Raw genomic sequence first — 21,335 nt, forward strand, 5'->3', positions numbered from 1 at the left:
CAATTTCTCCTTATGCGACTAAACTGCCCCTTCGGTATCCCCTGAATCCATTGTGGATGGTGACAACTGGAGGTAGGCATGTATTCATTCCTATCTGTCTCCTTAAAGTATATTTTGGTATATAATCTCTGATTATCTTTAAAAATACATAAATCTAGAAAATTTACTGATTCAACATTTATAGTCTGGGAAAAACCCAAGCCGTGTGGATTATTTTCTATGTGTTTTAAAAAAAACCTGTAGTGGCTCCATATAACCAGGATATCATCTATAAATCACTTCCATGTTCTTAACCCTTTTCATACCTTCCCAAAAATTACTTCATGTTCCCATCTCGCCATGAAAATATTTGCTAGGCTAGGTGCAAATTTTGCGCCCATTGCCACGCTTTTTTTCTGGACAAAAATCTCCTGCATACCAGAAATAATTGTTAATTCTTAAATTGCTTAAAAAAAAAAATATCTGGCCTCCTCCTTCCTTCATAGCCGGCCAATCACACTCCTTTCTCTTTTTTGCAAGATGCTTAAAAAATAAATCCGGCCTCTTCCTCCCCTTAGAGCCGGCCAATCACGATCCTTTTTTTTTTTTTGTTGAATAGAAAAAGAGTAAAAAAAATGAAAGCCATAGAAACGTATTAAAAAACATATGCATATATATTATTTATTTTTTGTGAAAGGTGAACATATGCATTGACAGATTTGGCGGAAAGGTGAACTATTCCTAAAAGGTGGCTATAAATCTTTTCTTTTGATATCCCCCCACCAGCAATCTTAGCACATGCTTTCACTGGATTTCCAGGTTCTACACCCAATCGGTGAACCCAGAACCAGCATGCTGTGTGCCGCTGGGTAGATGGGAGGAAGATCAGTAAATGGATCTTCCATTTCTGTTAATGACCCAGAAGTGGCATGTAAAATGTAATTTCCAGGTCCTGGTGTTCCTAGCCGGGGAAGAAACTAGTAAAGTGAGATATTCAGGGCTTTTTTTCAGCTGGAACATGGCGGAATGGCATTCCGCTACTTCCAACACTAGCCCTGTGCTCACCACTATCTACTGCCCGGCTCCCCTGTGACAGCACAGCTGAGCTAAACTAGCAGGCGGCTCTCTACAGCTCTCCCTGCCTTTGCACACAGTGCAGACGGAATTCACGGCAGTCAAATCATTAATTTGAGTGACTTAAGCACTTGCAGCTTCAGCTCTAACTAGCCTCTTTATCTCTGCGCCTCTGAATGGGGATGGTGCAGTGCCCTCCCTCCCGCTCATCAGCTAGTAAGCCATCCCGCCCTACCACCCTCCAGCTTATCAGCTACTAAGCCTGGCAATTCTATTCTGGCTCTCCCTTCCTTTTAATGTGTGGGCAGATTAGGTGGGGGGGGGGGGGGGTGCAGAAGTAAGAATTGATGAGAAAAGAGTGGAGGGCAGAGATAAGACTGGTGAAAGTTTAACTTTAATATTTATTTTAGCATAAAAGTCAATTCTTCTGTTGCTGGAGGGTGCAGAAATTAGCTTTGGAGAGGAGTACAGGGTGTGAACTTTGGGCAAGGTACTGGGGTGAGCTGCGAGTAGGGTACAGGGGTGATCTGCGGGCAGGGTACAGGAGTGAGCTGCGGGCAGGGTACAAAGGTCAGCAGTGGACAGAGGTAAATGTGTGAGCTGCGAGCAAGGGTGAACTGTTGGTAGGGTACAGGGGTGAGCTGTGGCAGGGGTACAGAGGTGAGCTTTGGAGAGGAGTACAGAGGTGAGCTGCAGCCAGGGTATTGGGGTGAGCTGCGGGCAGGGTACTGGGGTGAGAGGTGGACAGGGGTACTGAGGTGAGCTGAGGGCAGGTTACAGAGGTGAACTATGGGCAGGGTACTGGGGTGAGAGGTGGACAGGGGTACAGGGTTGAGCCATACACAGGGGTATAGAGTTGAGCTGTGGGTAGGGTACAGAGGTGAACTGTGGACAGGGTATGGGATGAGCTTTGGCAGGGTTACAGAGATGAGCTTTATAGAGAGAGTACAGAAGTGAACTGTGGTCATGATACAGGGGTGAGCTGTGGGCAGGGGTACAGAGGTAAGCTTTGAAAAAGGGTACAGAAGTGAGCTGTGGGCTTGGGTACAGGGGTGAGCTTTGGACAGAGATATAGAGGTGAGCTTTGGAGAGGGATACAGGGCTGAGCTTTGGCCAAAGATATAGAGGTGAGCTTTGGAGAGGGACACGGGTGAGCTGTGGACAAAGATATAGAGGTGAGCTTTGGAGAGGGATACAGAGGTGAGCTGTGGACAGGCGTGAGCTTTGAACAGTGGTACAGAGGAGAGCTTTGGACATGGGGGAGAGGTGAGCAGTGGATAGGAGGTGCATAGGTGAGTGTTGGGTTTTGCTTTTTTAGGGAATACAATTTGTAAAGTTTTCACTGGGGAAGATTTTTACTTGGTAGGCAGGGACAGCATACATACAGTATAGCAGGGCTTGAAAAAGCCGCTCGCCCGCTCGCCAAATGTGAGGAGCAATTCCTCTGTGGAGAGCGGCGAGCACAGATGAAGCTTGGAGCGACTGCACCTGTGCTCCAAGCCTCATTGTGAAGCCAAGTTCCGGTTTATAACTTCCGGTTTCCGACTTCTGCGGCACCGCCGCCGAGGGAACAAGTGCAGGAGAGGTCTGCTCTCCTCCGCTGAGAGGAGACACCCTCTCCACCGCCGCGGGGGACTCGAGGGGACAGTAAGTACTGTATACAACATGTCCTATCACTATAATGGAGTACAGGGGAGCTGGGATATACATTACTCAGTAATGTACGTATATCCCAGCTCCTCTGTACTCCATTATAGTGATATGACATGTATACAGTAATGTATATCCCAGCTCCCCTGTACTCCATTATAGTGATGACATGTATACAGTAATGATTACTGTATACATGTCATATCACTATAATGGAGTACAGGGGAGCTGGGATATACATTACTATGATTACTGTTTACATGTCATATCACTATAATGGAGAACAGGGGAGCTGGGATATACATTACTGTGTACATGTCGTATCACTATAATGGAGTACAGGGGAGCTGGGATATACATTACTGTGAACATGTCATATCACTATAATGGAGTACAGGGGAGCTGGGATACACATTACTGTGTACATGTCATATCACTATAATGGAGTACAGGGGAGCTGGGATACACATTACTGTGTACATGTCATATCACTATAATGGAGTACAGGGGAGCTGGGATACACATTACTGTATACACGTCATATCACTATAATGGAGTACAGGGGAGGGGAGATATACATTACTGTATACACGTCATATCACTATAATGGAGTACAGGGGAGGGGAGATATACATTACTGTATACACGTCATATCACTATAATGGAGTACAGGGGAGGGGGGATATACATTACTGTATACACGTCATATCACTATAATGGAGTACAGGGGAGGGGGGATATACATTACTGTATACATGTCATATCACTATAATGGAGTACAGGGGAGGGGGGATATACATTACTGTATACATGTCATATCACTATAATGGAGTACAGGGGAGCTGGGATATACATTACTATGACTACTGTATACATGTCATATCACTATAATGGAGTACAGGGGGGCTGAGATATACATTACTATGATTACTGTATACATGTCATATCACTATAATGGAGTACAGGGGAGCTGGGATATACATTACTATGATTACTGTATACATGTCATATCACTATAATGGAGTACAGGGGAGCTGGGATATACATTACTGTGATTACTGTATACATGTCATATCACTATAATGGAGTACAGGGGAGCTGGGATATACATTACTGTGTACAGTTTTATATTTCGGACTATTTATTCTAAAGAAAAATGTAATTTCATAAGCTTTGGTTGGGGTTGGGGCGGGGTTGGGGGTGGACCTGGGCAAGGTTGGGTGGGGCAACTGGTGGGGAATAAGTTTTGTGACCGGCTAGTAGGTCTGGACTCGAAATTTAAACCCCTGCAGTATAGCATACAGAGATCATTGGTGCAACAATGTCTCTTTAACTCCCACTGTAAAATTAGGCCACACCCGCTCGATGATTTGAGTTCCTGCACCTATTCTCTGAGAAAAAAAAGCCCTGGAGATATAAGATTTACATTTGTACAGGGCTCAACAAATCCCAGGCCCAGGATTAGAAATTGCTTCCTGGCACCTTGGTTCACATACTGCTTTGCATTGACTTCAATGGGAAATCCTCATAGACTTCAGAGGGAAATCACGCCCTGTAGACTTCAATGGGAAATTGCACCTCATAGACTTCAGTGATAAATCGTGACCCGTGCAATTCAAAGGAAGATCACACCCCGTGCAGTTTAATGGGAAATCGTGCCCCGTGCCCCATCATTAGTGTCAGTGTGTGAGGAATAGTGCCCCATTGTTGGTATCAGTGGGAGGAATCATGCCCCATCATTGGTGTCAGTGGGAGGAATCGTGCCCCATCATTGGTGTCAGTGGGAGAATCATGCCCCGTCATTGGTGTCAGGGGGAGGAATAGTGCCCCATCATTGGTATCAGTGGGAGGAATAGTGCCCCATAATTGGTGTCAGTGAGAGGCCCAGAGGCATAGTTCCCCATCATTGGTGTCAGTGGAATAGTGCCCCATCATTGGTGTCAGTGGGAGGAAAAGTGCCCCCTCATTGGTGTCAGTGACACCAATGAGAGGAACTATTCCTCCCACACTGACACTAATGATGGGACACTATTACTCCCACTGACACCAATTATACTTACATCGCCGTGCCGCCCCCCTGAAAAGTGCCGCCCTAGGCAAATGCTTTGTTTGCCTCGTGGCAAATACGCCCCTGGGACAAGTGAGGGGCAGTGGGACAGGAGGAGCGCAGTGGGACAAGTGAGGGGCAGTGGGACAGAAGGAGCGCAGAAGGACAGGTAGGGGGCAGCGTGACGGGGGCATAGAACAGAATCAGGGCAGCGAGACAGGAGAAGCGCAGTGGGACAGGAGAAGCGCAGAAGGATAGGTGAGGGGCAGTGGGACAGGATGAGCGCAGAGGGACAGGTGGGGGGCAGCGTGACTGGGGACATGAGACAGTATCGGGGCAGCTGGACAGGAGGAGCACAGAGGGACATTTAGGGGGCAGCGTGACGGGGGGGCATTGGACAGGAGAAGTGCAGAAGGATAGGTGGGGGGCAGAGGGACAGGAGGAGCGCAGAGGGACAGGTGAGGGGCAGTGGGACAGGAGGAGCGCAGTGGGACAGGTGAGGGGCAGTGGGACAGGAGGAGCGCAGTGGGACAGGTGAGGGGCAATGGGACAGGAGAAGGCGCACAGAGGGACCGGAGGAGCCCAGAAGGATAGGTGAGGGGCAGTGGAACAGGTGAGGGGCAGTGGGACAGGAGGAGTGCAGAAGGATAGGTGGGGGGCAGTGGGACAGGAGGAGTGCAGTGGGACAGGAGGAGTGCAGTGGGACAGGTGAGGGGCAGTGGGACAGGAGGAGCGTAGTGGGACAGGTGAGGGGCAATGGGACAGGTGAGGGGCAGTGGGGCAGGAGAAGGAGCACAGAGGGACAGGAGGAGCGCAGAAGGATAGGTGAGGGGCAGTGGGACAGGAGGAGCGCAGAAGGATAGGTGGGGGGCAGTGGGACAGGTGAGGGGCAGTGGGACAGGAGGAGCGCAGTGGGACAGGTGAGCGGCAGTGGGACAGGAGGAGCGCAGTGGGACAGGTGATGGGCAGTGGGACAGGAGGAGCGCAGAGGGACAGATGGGGGGCAACGTGACAGGGGGGCATGGGACAGGATCGGGGAAGCAAGACAGGAGAAGCGCAGTGGGACAGGAGGAATGCAGAAGGGTAGGTGAGGGGCAGTGGGACAGGATGAGCGCAGCGTGACAGGGGGCATGGGACAGTATCAGGGCAGCTGGACAGGAGGAGCGCAGAGGGATAGGTAGGGGGCAGCGTGACAGGGGGACATGGGACAGGATCGGGGCAGCGGGACAGGAGAAGCACATTGGGACAAGAGAAGCGCAGAAGGATAGGTGCGGGGCAGTGGGACAGGAGGAGTGCAGAGGGACAGGTGGGGGGCAGCGTGACAGTGGGCATGGGACAGGTGAGGGGCAGTGGGACAGGTGACGGGCAGTGGGACAGGAGGAGCTCAGTGGGACAGGTGAGGGGCAGTGGGGCAGGAGAAGGAGCACAGAGAGACAGGAGGAGCGCAGAAGGATAAGTGAGGGGCAGTGGGACAGGAGGAGCACAGAAGGATAGGTGGGGGGCAGTGGGACAGGTGAGGGGCAGTTGGACAGGAGGAGCACAGTGGGACAGGTGACGGGCCGTGGTACAGGAGGAGCGCAGTGGGACAGGAGGAGTGCAGAGGGACAGATGGGGGGCAGCGTGACGGGGGGGCATGGGACAGGGTCGGGACAGCGGGAGGAGTAGCGCAGTGGGACAGGTGAGGCCAGTGGGACAGGTGAGGGGCACTGTGACAGGAGGAGCGCAGTGGGACAGGTGAGGGGCAGTTGGACAGGAGGAGCGCAGTGGAACAGATGAGGGGCAGTGGGACAGGAGAAGGAGCACAGAGGGACAGGAGGAGCGCAGAGGGATAGGTGGGGGGCAGTGGGACAGGAGGAGCGCAGAGGGACAGGTGAGGGGCAGATGGACAGGAGGAGCGCAGAGGGATAGGTGGGGGGCAGCGTGACAGGGGGCATGGGACAGGATTGGGGCAGCTGCACAGGAGGAACGCAGAGGGACAGGTGAGGGGCAGATGGACAGGAGGAGCACAGAGGGACAGGTGGGGGGCAGTGGGGACAGATGGGTGGTAGTGGGGACAGATGGGTGGTAGTGGGACAATGTGGGGGACAGAAGGGGGAAGTGGAACAGGTGTGGGGCAGGGTGACATGTGGGGGCAGTGTGATGGATGGAGAGCAATGGTATGGGGGAGGGAAGTAGAACAGGTGGGGGGCAGTGTATCAGGGGACAGTGAGACAGGACCGAGGGAGCACCAGTCCTCCAAGCACTTACCTGTCCAGCAGCGGCTCCTCCAGATGGTGTCAGGATCATTCCTGTGCCTGTGTCCCTTCTCCCCCACGATCTCTGGCGGCAGCTGCAAAGGACCGGGCGGGCTCCGCCCCTCTGACCTCGTCCTCTTCTGCTTCCTCCTTCGCGGCACCTTCTGGCCTTTCTGCAGATCCCGGCACACTGACAGCGGGCCCCGCCCCTCATGCGCTCTGAGCGCACACCGGGGATCCACCCACCACTCCGCTCTCCTCTGCAGCCGGTCCCTCAGCCATGGCGGCCCTGCCGCTGTGCCGCCCCCCTGAAAAGTGCCGCCCTAGGCAAATGCCTAGTTTGCCACGCGGCAAATACGCCCCTGCTCATACCAATAATGGTATAATATTTTTTGTTGTTTCATTTTTGTTTTGTTTTTTTAATTATTAACTACTACAAGAAGAAAATAGCTGTACCCAAATGAAATTTCCTTCCTGTTTTTCACACAAATAGAGCTTTCTTTCAGTGGTATTTCATCACCTGTGCGCTTTTTATTTTTTTGTGCTATTTTTCTGCTACATGTTTTTGGTAAAAAAAAATCCCAGTAAGTGAATATTGATTGCTCTGTGTGAAAGTTATAGTATCTACAAACTAAGGTATAGAGAATGGAATTCACACAGTTTTTACTTTCTGACTGCCCATCACATTTCTTGAGGCGCTAAAATACCAGTCACTAGTCACTTAAATGATATATTTCTCACACAAGCCATGGGTATATGTGGAATTACACCCCAAAATACATTCTGCTACTTCTACCGAGTGTGGGGGTACCACGTGTGAGAGACTTTTTGGGAGCCTAGCCAAATACAGGAGCCTGAAATCCAATGAACACTTTGAAAGCTGGACGGTGTGTAACTTCCTCATTTCACTTCCTCACTACCTATCACAGTTTCGGAGGCCCTGAAATGCCAGGATAGCACAACCCCCCCCCCCCCCCCCAAATAAACCCTGCCGATCTAATTTTTTCTCACAAGGTTTTGAAATATAAAAAAAACAAAAAAAGTATGTTTTTGTTTTCTTTCTTCATTTTCCAAAAACTTGTGGCAACAAATGAGATCTGCAAAATACTAACCATGCTTCTTATCAAATTTCTTAGGGTGTCTACTTTTCAAAAAGGGGGGGGGAGATTGGTGCTATCCTGGCATTTCAGGGCCTCCTAAATTGTGATAGGTAGTCAGGAAGTGTAATGAGTAAATAAAGCCCTTTAAACGCCTGAAGGAGCATATTGGATTTTGGGGTCCTGTACTTGGCTAGACTGCTAAAGTCTCTCACATGTGGTACCCCCATACTCAAGAGACACAGCAGAATGTATTTTATATATGTAATTCCACATATACCCATGGCTTGTGTGAGCAATATATCATTTAAGTGACAACTTTGTGTAAAAAAAAATGTTTTTGTCATTCTCCAAAAACTTGTGGAGAAAAAAATAAATTTTTAATGAAGTTTAAAGTTATTTTGATTTTTTAAATTATTTTTACACTGTCCCTTTCATTTTTTTTTTATCACTTTTAATGCTATCTCAGGGAATGCAAATATCCCCTATAACTGCGATGGACATTGTCATACATAAATTTTTGAGAAATTTGGGGTCTATCAGACTCTAGATATCTCCTCTGCTCTTACATTATCTAATCTCACCAAGATCGGTGTGATCAGATGCTTTCCCAATTTACAAATGGCGCTGTTTATATCCTGCAAAACTGAAGTGATCAAATGCTGGTAAGCTTCCGATTTCTTAGACTACAGAGATGATTGGCACCATGGCGGTTTCCAGTCAAATCTATGGTTAGCTGGCAGAAACACCGGCTGCATTCTCAGTTTCCCCTGATGGCACGGGAAAGCCTGAGAAGGCAGTGGAAAGCAGCGGGGGCATCTTCTCCCGCTGCTTGTAAAAACAATCCTGCAGCTAATTAGCCACTAGGATTGCTTTTACATGAAAACTGATCGCCAGCTGAAAATAATTATACAAGGATCCTGATATAACCACTCAAAGTCCAGTGATGTACCAGTACATCGCTTGTTTGGTATATATGCTATGTTTTTTTTTCTTTTATGCAGCCTGTGTACTGAATGAAAAAAAAAGAAGAAATCTCTGCCAGAAAAAGTGTGTGGTATGCCCACCATTAGAATATACCTCTCTGTCCACCCACTTCTAATGGTGGGCACGCATGAAACGAAAAAAAAATAAACTAACAGGTTCCTCTATTCACATCGGTCGATGTGGATGAAGAAATCTCTGCCAACAATTTAAAAAAATATATATATACTGAAGCATAGGGGCCATCCACCCACTGGCCACCCCAGGCCCCCATGCTTCGGCATATACCGTATGCTCTTTTTTTAACTGCGCATGAAAAATCTCATCCCACACTGACTAATGTATATTCTGAGAGCAAGTTCCTGTTGCTGTCAAAATAAACAGGTCGGTGCTGCAGCTGAATGACATTCCTGCAAAGAAATATATTTTTTTTTTTTTTAAAGCATAAACTATTATAACTACTTCAAGCCAGAACACATCTTAAAATATATCATCATAATAATATTAATATACAATAACAATATTTTTTTGTATTTTTTTTAATCATTAACTACAATGAGCAGAAAATATCTTAAAATATATAATAATAATAATAATAATAACAATAATAAAAATAACAATAAAAGTAATTTTTAAGCATAAACTATTAGACTACTACAATAAAGAACTTATTTTAAAATATATAATACTAATAATAATATTCAATAACTATATATATTTTTTGGGGGTTTTTTTTCAAAGCATTAAATACTATAACTTCTAGAAGACAGGAAAGCTCTTAAAATATATAATACAATAAATACATCTAAGCTGATAATATTATAAATAAAAATTATATATATATATATTTTTTTTTTTTTTTAAAGCACAAACTATTATAACTACTTCAAGCCAGAGCACATCTTAAATTATATCATTATAATAATACTAATATACAATAACAATATTTTTTTGTATTTTTTTTTTAATCATTAACTACTATGAGCAGAAAATATCTTAAAATATATAATATTAACCACTTGCACTCCTGAGGATTTACCCCCCTTAATGACCAGGCCTTTTTTTGCTTTTTGGTGCTGCACTAATTCAACTGATAATTGCGCGGTCATGCAATGCTGTACCCAAATGAAATTTACGTCCTTTTTTTTCACACAAATAGAGCTTTTTTTTGGTGGTATTTGATCACTTCTGTGATTTTCATTTTTTGCGCTATAAACAAAAAACCACGAAAATTTTGAAAAAAAAAACAATATTTTCTCCTTTCGGCTATAAAAAAATATATCGTAAACTCAAAGTTAGTCATAAATTTAAGCCAAAATGTATTCTGCTGCATGTTTTTGGTAAAAAAAAATCACAATAAGTGTATATTGATTGCTTTGTGTGAACGTTATAGTGTCTACAAACTATGGTATAGATACTGTAATTTATCCCATTTTTTGCTATACAGCGCTGCACTAGTTTAACTGACAATTGCGCGGTCATGCAAAGCTGCACCCAAACAAAATTTATGTCCTTTCTTTCACACAAATAGAGCTTTCTTTCAGTGGTATTTGATCACCTGTGCGCTTTTTATTTTTTGCGCTATAAACAAAAAAAAACCCCAAATTTTGAAAAACCCAATATTTTTTCATTTCCGTCATAAAAAATATCCACAAATCTCCAATTTCATCATAAATTTATGCCAAAATGTATTCTGCTACATGTTTTTGGTAACAAAATAAAAAAAATCCCAATAAGTGTATATTGATTGCTTTGTGTGAAAGTTATAGCATCTACAAACTATGGTATAGATAATTTGAAATTTGCACAGCTTTTACTTTCTGACAGCCCATCACATTTCTTGAGGTGTTAAAATACCAGGATAGAACAAACACCCCCAAATGACCCCTTATCGGAAAGTAGACACCCTAAGCTATCTGCTGAGAGGCATATAGTGTCCATGGAAGATATATTTTTTTTCCACAAGTTTCTGGAAAATGACAAAAACATTTTTTTTTTTTTGTACCCAAAGTTGTCATTTAAATTATTTATTTCTCGCACAAGCCATGGGTATTTGTGGAATTATACCCCCAAAATACATTCTGCTACTTCTACCGAGTATGAGGTTACCACACGTGTGAGACTTTTTGGGAGCCTAGCCACATACAGGAGCCTGAAATCCAATGACAACTTTGAAAGCCTGAAGGTGCGTAACTTCTTCATTTCACTTCCTCACTACCTATCACAATTTTGAAGGCCCTGACATGCCAGGATAGCACCAACCCCCCCCCCCCCCCAAATGACCCCTTTCTGGAAAGGTTTTGAAATATAAAAAAAGAAAAGAAAAAAATATGTTTTTGTTTTCTTTCTTCATCTTCCAAAAACTTTTGGCAACAAACGAGATCTGCAAAATACTCATCATGCTTCTTATAAAATTCCTTGGGGTGTCTACTTTCCAAAAATTGGTCATTCGAGGGGGTTTGGTGCTATTCTGGCATTCCAGGGCCTCCGAAACTGTGATAGGTAGTCAGGAAGTGTAATGAGGAAATAAAGCCCTTTAAAAGCCTGAAGGTGCTTATTGGATTTTGGGGTCCTGTACTTGGCTAGACTGCGAAAATGTCTCTCACATGTGGTACCCCCATACTCGGGAGAAGTAGCAGAATGTATTTTGGGGAGTAATTCCACATATACATATGGCATGTGTGAGCAAGAAACGATTTAAATGACAATTTTGTGTAATTTTTTGTCATTTTCCAAAAACTTGTGGTAAAAAAATAAATTCTTCTATCGATTCAACATGCCTCTCAGCAAATAGTTTGGGGTGTCTACTTTCCAAAAAGGGGTCATTTTGGGGGTTTGGGGCATTTTATGCCTAGCATTAGAAGTTTATGCCACACATCACTCACTCTTCTAACCACCTGAAGACCAAGCCTTTTCTGACACTTTTTGTTCACATTAAAAAAATCAGTATTTTTGCTAGAAAATTAAAGTGAACCCCCAAACATTATATATTTTTTTAGAGCAGACACCCTAGTAAATAAAATGGTGGGTGCTGCAACTTTTTATCTCACATAGTACTTACACAGCGATTTTTCAAACGCAATTGTTTTTTAAAATATACACTTTTTTACATTTTAATGCACAAAAACACAATATATTGGCCAGTTATTTGGTATGATATAAAAGATGATGCTATGCTGAGTAAATAGATAACAAACATGACATGCTTTAAAATTGCGCATGCCCTGTGCAATGGCGACAAATTGCATACATTTTTAATATCTATAGGCAACGCTTTAAAAGCCTTTACAAGCTACCATTTTAAATTTAGAGAGGAGGTCTAGAGCTATAATTACTGCCCTTGATCCAACGTTCGTGGCGATACCTCACCTGCATGGTGCAATCGCTGTTTCCATACTGGCACAGGGTCAACGCTGTCGACCGCAGGTGAGGGTGGGCGAGGTTCCTTTTTTTTTTCTGATTTAATTATTTTTACACTGTCCCTTTAATTTTTTTTTTTGATCACTGTTAATGCTATCTCAGGGAGGGGGAGGGGGGCATTTTCTGCAGCTAATTAGCCACTAGGAATGCTTTTACATGAAAGCCCATCGCCGGCTGAAAAAAATTATACCAGGATGATGCCTGCAGCTGCAGGCATCACCCTGGTATAACCATTCAAAGGCCAGTGGTGTACCAGTACGTCGCTGGTCCTTGTTGGGTGTATATGCTATGTTCTTTTTTTCTTTATGCAGCCTGTGGGCTGAATGAAAAAAAAGAGAAGAAATCTCTGCAAGGAAAAGTGTGTGGTGGTATGCCCACCATTAGAAACCTCCCTGCATCCACCCACTTCTAATGGTGGGCACACATGAAATGTGCCAACAAATATAAAATATATATACCGAAGCATAGGGGCCATCCACCCACTGGCCACCCCAGGCCCCCATGCTTCGGCATATATGCTCTTTTTTTTAACTGCGGATGAAAAATCTCATCCGACAGCACTGCACACACCTACTTATGTCTATTCTGAAAGCAAGACCCTGTTGCTGTCAGAATAAACAGGTCAGTGCTGCAGTTTGACATTCCTGCAAAGAAATCAACAATGGTTAACAATAAAACATTAACTCAATAAAACAACTTTATAATTGAAATATCTCTTCAAGGAAAAGTGTGTGGTGGTATGCCCACCATTAGAAACCTCCCTGCATCCACCCACTTCTAATGGTGGGCACACATGAAATGTGCCAACAAATATAAATATTTTCCTCGCCGGCTCTTTTCCACCTTCAACTCCCTGCTCTCTCTGCCCCCACCTCCACCCAGTACCTCACTCACCGCCCACGAGATTGCTAACCACTTCCAAAGCAAGATCGACGCAATTCGCAGGGACATCACCACTGCTCAGACTTCCGCCCCACCTAGCATCCCTCACACGAAAACCCCCTCGACACTCCTCTCCTTCAACCTCACCACTGTCCAGACCTCCACCCCACCCAACATTCCTCACGCTAAAACCCCCTCAACACTCCACTCCTTCGACCCCGTTACCACCCAAGAGGTCACTAAGATCTCTGAAGCTCGCCTTAGCACCTGCCCCCTGGACCCTGTCCCCACACAACTCCTACGATCACCCTCCTCCTCCATCCTACGCTCCCTCACTCCCATCTTTAATCTCTTCCTCTCTACTGGCACATTCCCCTCCACTCTGAAGCACGCGCACATCACTCCCATACTTAAAAAACCCTCCCTGGATCCCACTGACCTAAACAACCTTAGACCCATCTCCCTGCTGCCATTTACATCCAAACTCATCGAGCGCTTTGCCTATAATCGCTTAAGCTCCCACCTCACCGACAACAACCTCCTTGATCCTATTAATATATAGTACCCCCTGTGCTATTATACCGTTAAAACGCTAAGCAGCCAGCACTTAAGTGCCACAACCCAGGCACCAAACACAGTCAAAAAATAGAAAACATAAAACAGTGCAGCGCTACAAATTCCTATACAAATGAACATATAATATATGCTAATCCAATATATCTCATCCCTTGTAGGAATATAGTACTGTGGTCACTCCCAGTGACATCTAAAATAGCGTTTGTTACACCACACCATAGGTGTACTGCCTGTGTGGATCCTAATAGGGTGCACCAAGATGGCACCCACGCTGGATATGACGTCACTGCGTGGTCCCTTTAGGCCCCTCCCACTGGCGTATCTATGCGTTACGTCACGATTGGTGCACGTGACTTCCTCAGGATGACCTGAGGAAGTCACATGCACCAATCGTGACGTAACGCGTAGATACGCCAGTGGGAGGGGCCTAAACGGACCGCGCAGTGACGTCATATCCAGCGTGGGTGCCATCTTGGTGCACCCTATTAGGATCCACACAGGTAGTACACCTATGGTGTGGTGTAACAAACGCTGATGAATAGCTGCATAAGTGTGAGTAGACAACTGTAGTGTGGCTTTTAATAAAGTAAACGGTTTTACACTATGTTGGATCTTTTGGCTTTACTGGGGATGCTTATGGAGAGGCACCTGTCCTAGTACCGGGAGGTATTAACTGGACACAAAACCTACCAGAGGAGGAGAGTCCCACCACTACTGCTGAGGAGGATTCCACGGTTTTGGAGGAACATAAAGAGGCACTTTTAGCTCATTGGTCCTGAGGGGCCTGGGCAGGAAGGTGAGGGGACAACCCTGTCACTGTGGATTCACACTCAGTTTGGAGCACCTGCATGAAGAGTTGTTGTGTTTCACTTATTAGGACACTCAAGGACTTAGTATTTTATATGTCACTGGGAGTGACCACAGTACTATATTCTTACAAGGGATAAGATATATTGGATTAGCATATATTATATGTTCATTTGTATAGGAATTTGTAGCGCTGCACTGTTTTATGTTTTCTATTTTTTAACCTCCTTGATCCCCTACAATCTGGCTTCCGTCCTCTACACTCCACTGAAACCGCCCTACTCAAACTCACCAACGACCTGCTAACCGCTAAAGCCAATGGCCACTACTCAGTGCTACAACTCCTCAACCTCTCCGCGGCTTTCAATATGGTCGACCACCCCCTCGTCCTCAAAAGACTATACTCTTTCGGCCTCAGAGACTCCGCTATCTCCTGGCTCTCTTCCTATCACAACGCTCCTTCAGCGTTACCTATAACGCTGCCACCTCCCCCTCACTCCCCCTCTCTGTTGGGGTCCCCCAAGGTTCTGTCCTCGGGCCCCTTCTCTTCTCCATCTACACCTCCTCCCTTGGTCATCTGATAAACTCCCATGGCTTCCACTACCATCTCTATGCCGATGACACTCAAATCTATCTCTCTACCCCTCGCCTCACCCCTTCAGTCTCCGCCCGAATCACTAGCCTTCTGATCGACATTTCAGATTGGATGTCACTTCACTTCCTCAAATTAAACCTTGCCAAAACCGAGCTCCTAGTTTTCCCCCCAGCCCGTGTCTCTCACATGTGGTACCCCCATACTCGGGAGAAGTAGCAGAATGTATTTTGGGGAGTAATTCCACATATACATATGGCATGTGTGAGCAAGAAACGATTTAAATGACAATTTTGTGTAATTTTTTGTCATTTTCCAAAAACTTGTGGTAAAAAAATAAATTCTTCTATCGATTCAACATGCCTCTCAGCAAATAGTTTGGGGTGTCTACTTTCCAAAAAGGGGTCATTTTGGGGGTTTGGGGCATTTTATGCTTAGCATTAGAAGTTTATGCCACACATCACTCACTCTTCTAACCACCTGAAGACCAAGCCTTTTCTGACACTTTTTGTTCACATTAAAAAAATCAGTATTTTTGCTAGAAAATTAAAGTGAACCCCCAAACATTATATATTTTTTTAGAGCAGACACCCTAGTAAATAAAATGGTGGGTGCTGCAACTTTTTATCTCACATAGTACTTACACAGCGATTTTTCAAACGCAATTGTTTTTTAAAATATACACTTTTTTACATTTTAATGCACAAAAACACAATATATTGGCCAGTTATTTGGTATGATATAAAAGATGATGCTATGCTGAGTAAATAGATAACAAACATGACATGCTTTAAAATTGCGCATGCCCTGTGCAATGGCGACAAATTGCATACATTTTTAATATCTATAGGCAACGCTTTAAAAGCCTTTACAAGCTACCATTTTAAATTTAGAGAGGAGGTCTAGAGCTATAATTACTGCCCTTGATCCAACGTTCGTGGCGATACCTCACCTGCATGGTGCAATCGCTGTTTCCATACTGGCACAGGGTCAACGCTGTCGACCGCAGGTGAGGGTGGGCGAGGTTCCTTTTTTTTTTTCTGATTTAATTATTTTTACACTGTCCCTTTAATTTTTTTTTTTGATCACTGTTAATGCTATCTCAGGGAGGGGGAGGGGGCATTTTCTGCAGCTAATTAGCCACTAGGAATGCTTTTACATGAAAGCCCATCGCCGGCTGAAAAAAATGATACCAGGATGATGCCTGCAGCTGCAGGCATCACCCTGGTATAACCATTCAAAGTCCAGTGGTGTACCAGTACGTCGCTGGTCCTTGTTGGGTGTATATGCTATGTTCTTTTTTTCTTTATGCAGCCTGTGGGCTGAATGAAAAAAAAGAGAAGAAATCTCTGCAAGGAAAAGTGTGTGGTGGTATGCCCACCATTAGAAACCTCCCTGCATCCACCCACTTCTAATGGTGGGCACACATGAAATGTGCCAACAAATATAAAATATATATACCGAAGCATAGGGGCCATCCACCCACTGGCCACCCCAGGCCCCCATGCTTCGGCATATATGCTCTTTTTTTTAACTGCGGATGAAAAATCTCATCCGACAGCACTGCACACACCTACTTATGTCTATTCTGAAAGCAAGACCCTGTTGCTGTCAGAATAAACAGGTCAGTGCTGCAGTTTGACATTCCTGCAAAGAAATCAACAATGGTTAACAATAAAACATTAACTCAATAAAACAACTTTATAATTGAAATATCTCTTCAAGGAAAAGTGTGTGGTGGTATGCCCACCATTAGAAACCTCACTGCATCCACCCACTTCTAATGGTGGGCACACATGAAATGTGCCAACAAATATAAATATTTTCCTCGCCGGCTGTTTTCCACCTTCAACTCCCTGCTCTCTCTGCCCCCACCTCCACCCAGTACCTCACTCACCGCCCACGAGATTGCTAACCACTTCCAAAGCAAGATCGACGCAATTCGCAGGGACATCACCACTGCTCAGACTTCCGCCCCACCTAGCATCCCTCACACGAAAACCCCCTCGACACTCCTCTCCTTCAACCTCACCACTGTCCAGACCTCCACCCCACCCAACATTCCTCACGCTAAAACCCCCTCAACACTCCACTCCTTCGACCCCGTTACCACCCAAGAGGTCACTAAGATCTCTGAAGCTCGCCTTAGCACCTGCCCCCTTGACCCTGTCCCCACACAACTCCTACGATCACCCTCCTCCTCCATCCTACGCTCCCTCACTCACATCTTTAATCTCTTCCTCTCTACTGGCACATTCCCCTCCACTCTGAAGCACGCGCACATCACTCCCATACTTAAAAAACCCTCCCTGGATCCCACTGACCTGAACAACCTTAGACCCATCTCCCTGCTGCCATTTACATCCAAACTCATCGAGCGCTTTGCCTATAATCGCTTAAGCTCCCACCTCACCGACAACAACCTCCTTGATCCTATTAATATATAGTACCCCCTGTGCTATTATACCGTTAAAACGCTAAGCAGCCAGCACTTAAGTGCCACAACCCAGGCACCAAACACAGTCAAAAAATAGAAAACATAAAACAGTGCAGCGCTACAAATTCCTATACAAATGAACATATAATATATGCTAATCCAATATATCTCATCCCTTGTAGGAATATAGTACTGTGGTCACTCCCAGTGACATCTAAAATAGCGTTTGTTACACCACACCATAGGTGTACTGCCTGTGTGGATCCTAATAGGGTGCACCAAGATGGCACCCACGCTGGATATGACGTCACTGCGTGGTCCCTTTAGGCCCCTCCCACTGGCGTATCTATGCGTTACGTCACGATTGGTGCACGTGACTTCCTCAGGATGACCTGAGGAAGTCACATGCACCAATCGTGACGTAACGCGTAGATACGCCAGTGGGAGGGGCCTAAACGGACCGCGCAGTGACGTCATATCCAGCGTGGGTGCCATCTTGGTGCACCCTATTAGGATCCACACAGGCAGTACACCTATGGTGTGGTGTAACAAACGCTGATGAATAGCTGCATAAGTGTGAGTAGACAACTGTAGTGTGGCTTTTAATAAAGTAAACGGTTTTACACTATGTTGGATCTTTTGGCTTTACTGGGGATGCTTATGGAGAGGCACCTGTCCTAGTACCGGGAGGTATTAACTGGACACAAAACCTACCAGAGGAGGAGAGTCCCACCACTACTGCTGAGGAGGATTCCATGGTTTTGGAGGAACATAAAGAGGCACTTTTAGCTCATTGGTCCTGAGGGGCCTGGGCAGGAAGGTGAGGGGGCACCCCTGTCACTGTGGATTCACACTCAGTTTGGAGCACCTGCATGAAGAGTTGTTGTGTTTCACTTATTAGGACACTCAAGGACATAGTATTTTAGATGTCACTGGGAGTGACCACAGTACTATATTCTTACAAGGGATAAGATATATTGGATTAGCATATAATATATGTTCATTTGTATAGGAATTTGTAGCACTGCACTGTTTTATGTTTTCTATTTTTTAACCTCCTGATCCCCTACAATCTGGCTTCCGTCCTCTACACTCCACTGAAACCGCCCTACTCAAACTCACCAACGACCTGCTAACCGCTAAAGCCAATGGCCACTACTCAGTGCTACAACTCCTCAACCTCTCCGCGGCTTTCAACATGGTCGACCACCCCCTCATCCTCAAAAGACTATACTCTTTCGGCCTCAGAGACTCCGCTATCTCCTGGCTCTCTTCCTATCTATCACAACGCTCCTTCAGCGTTACCTATAACGCTGCCACCTCCCCCTCACTCCCCCTCTCTGTTGGGGTCCCCCAAGGTTCTGTCCTCGGGCCCCTTCTCTTCTCCATCTACACCTCCTCCCTTGGTCACCTGATAAACTCCCATGGCTTCCACTACCATCTCTATGCCGATGACACTCAAATCTATCTCTCTACCCCTCGCCTCATCCCTTCAGTCTCCGCCCGAATCACTAGCCTTCTGAACGACATTTCAGATTGGATGTCACTTCACTTCCTCAAAGTAAACCTTGCCAAAACCGAGCTCCTAGTTTTCCCCCCAGCCCGCGCCCCCCCCCCCCGACCTCTCCATCACGACCAACAACACCACCATCAGCCCCACCCCGCAAGCCAGAGTACTTGGTGTCATTCTAGACTCCAATCTGTCTTTCCAGCCCCAGATCCAATCGCTGACAAATTCATGCAGACTCCACCTCCACAACATCTCCAAAATACGCACATTCCTAACTCCAGAAACTACAAAGCAACGCGTTCACTCCCTTATCATATAACGACTTGACTACTGTAACTCCCTCCTTGTCGGCTTACCCCAACACAGGCTAACCCTGCTTCAGTCTACTCTGAATTCTGCGGCCAGACTCATCCACCTTACTAACTGCTCCGTATCTGCCACCCCCCTCTGCCAATCCCTCAACTGGCTTCCGATTGCCCAACGCATAACACTCAAAATACTAACACTGATGTACAAAGCTGTTCATAACACTGCCCCAAACTACATCACCGACCTGATATCCATCTACCACCCAAATCGCACTCTCCGCTCCTCACAAGACCTCCTACTCTCTAGTTCCCTGGTCTCCTCCTCCCATGCCCGCCTCCAGGGCTTCTCCCATCCTCTGGAACTCACTACCCCAATCCATCAGACTGTCACCTACCCTCCTCACCTTTAGGCGCACCCTGAAAACCCATCTCTTCAGAGAAGCCTACCCCGCCCTCACCTAACTGCTGATCTCCTCCGCTCCCCCCACCACTCCATCCCCCACTGCTATTTCCTCCTGTACCACTCTCCCCTCCCTCCTAGATTGTAAGCTCCAAGGAGCAGGGCCCTCGAACCCCTCATGTATTTTATTGTATTGTTACTGTATTGTCTCATGTATTGTCTCCCATTGTAATGTACAGCGCTGAGCAAACTGTTGGCGCTATATAAATACAGTATAATAATAATATTTAGACTACTACAATAAAGAACATATTTTAAAATATATAATACTAATAATAATATTCAACAACTATATTTTTTTTTGTTTTTTTTTTGTTTTTTTTTTAATTTTTTTGTTTTTTTGGGTTTTTTTTTAAAGCATTAAATACTATAACTTCTACAAGACAGGAAAACTCTTAAAATATATAATACAATAAATACATCTAAGCTGATAATATTAATAATAGATCTCTATAATACCATTCTCCTCATCGATCACGTAGTCGATTCCATTGTCATCTAGAAACTCTCTCATACGGTTGAAATCCTGGTTCCCTCGCACGATAGGAATGTTCGCCCGGCACATGGGACAGGTAGCACTCTGTTCAACCCATTGTTGGAGGCAGCGGTTGTGGAATTGGTGATCGCAGGGTAGGGTAGTATTGGCGTCTCCATCTTCACAATCTGCTAAACAAATGGTACAGATTACCTGCTCCTCGCCGCGAGGCTCCATGGCCGGTGCTCCCTGTGGCTCCATGGCTGGTGCACCCTGTGGCTCCATGGCTGGTGCACCCTGTGGCTCCATGGCTGGTGCACCCTGTGGCTCCATGGCCAGAGCTCCCTGTGGCTCCATGGCCAGAGCTCCCTGTGGCTCCATGGCCAGAGCTCCCTGTGGCTCCATGGCCGGTGCTCCCTGTGGCTCTGGGTGGTGCTCAGCAGCCCTGTTGCGGTCTCTTGGAGATCGGCTTCGGCTGATGGCGGCGTCCTCCCTTCTCTGCCGATGTTGCGCTCTGGACCTCGTCCGATGAGCTATGGGAGACTCTCCGCCCTCCTGACGTGATGGCCTTCCACGAGATGGACGTCGTGAAGATCTCGGCATCCTGGTAGTAATTGATGCCGGAGTACCTGAAAACAGCTTAAATATATCTAATATTAAGTAGAAAAGGTACAATTTCTGGGGAAATTGTGTTCTTGCCTGCAGCAGTAGTCTACAAGTGCAGTGGGCGGAGTAGCATTTGTCACTCTGCTGGCTGCTCACACACCTGGGTTCCTATGGCAACTCACTCTACAGCAAGGGCA

The 21,335-nt window shown here is 45.8% G+C and overlaps 1 long non-coding RNA gene across 3 annotated transcripts in view; it reads left to right on the top strand.

The window, feature by feature from the left end:
- LOC149442481 (uncharacterized) overlaps positions 1–21,335 on the top strand; it is an 876,277-nt gene that overhangs the window by 31,867 nt on the left and 823,075 nt on the right. The window lies entirely within an intron of this gene.

The sequence above is a fragment of the Staurois parvus genome, unplaced genomic scaffold (assembly GCF_062004578.1).
Source record: "Staurois parvus isolate SC_StPar_1 unplaced genomic scaffold, SC_StPar_1.0 ptg000885l, whole genome shotgun sequence".
Lineage (NCBI taxonomy): Eukaryota > Metazoa > Chordata > Amphibia > Anura > Ranidae > Staurois > Staurois parvus.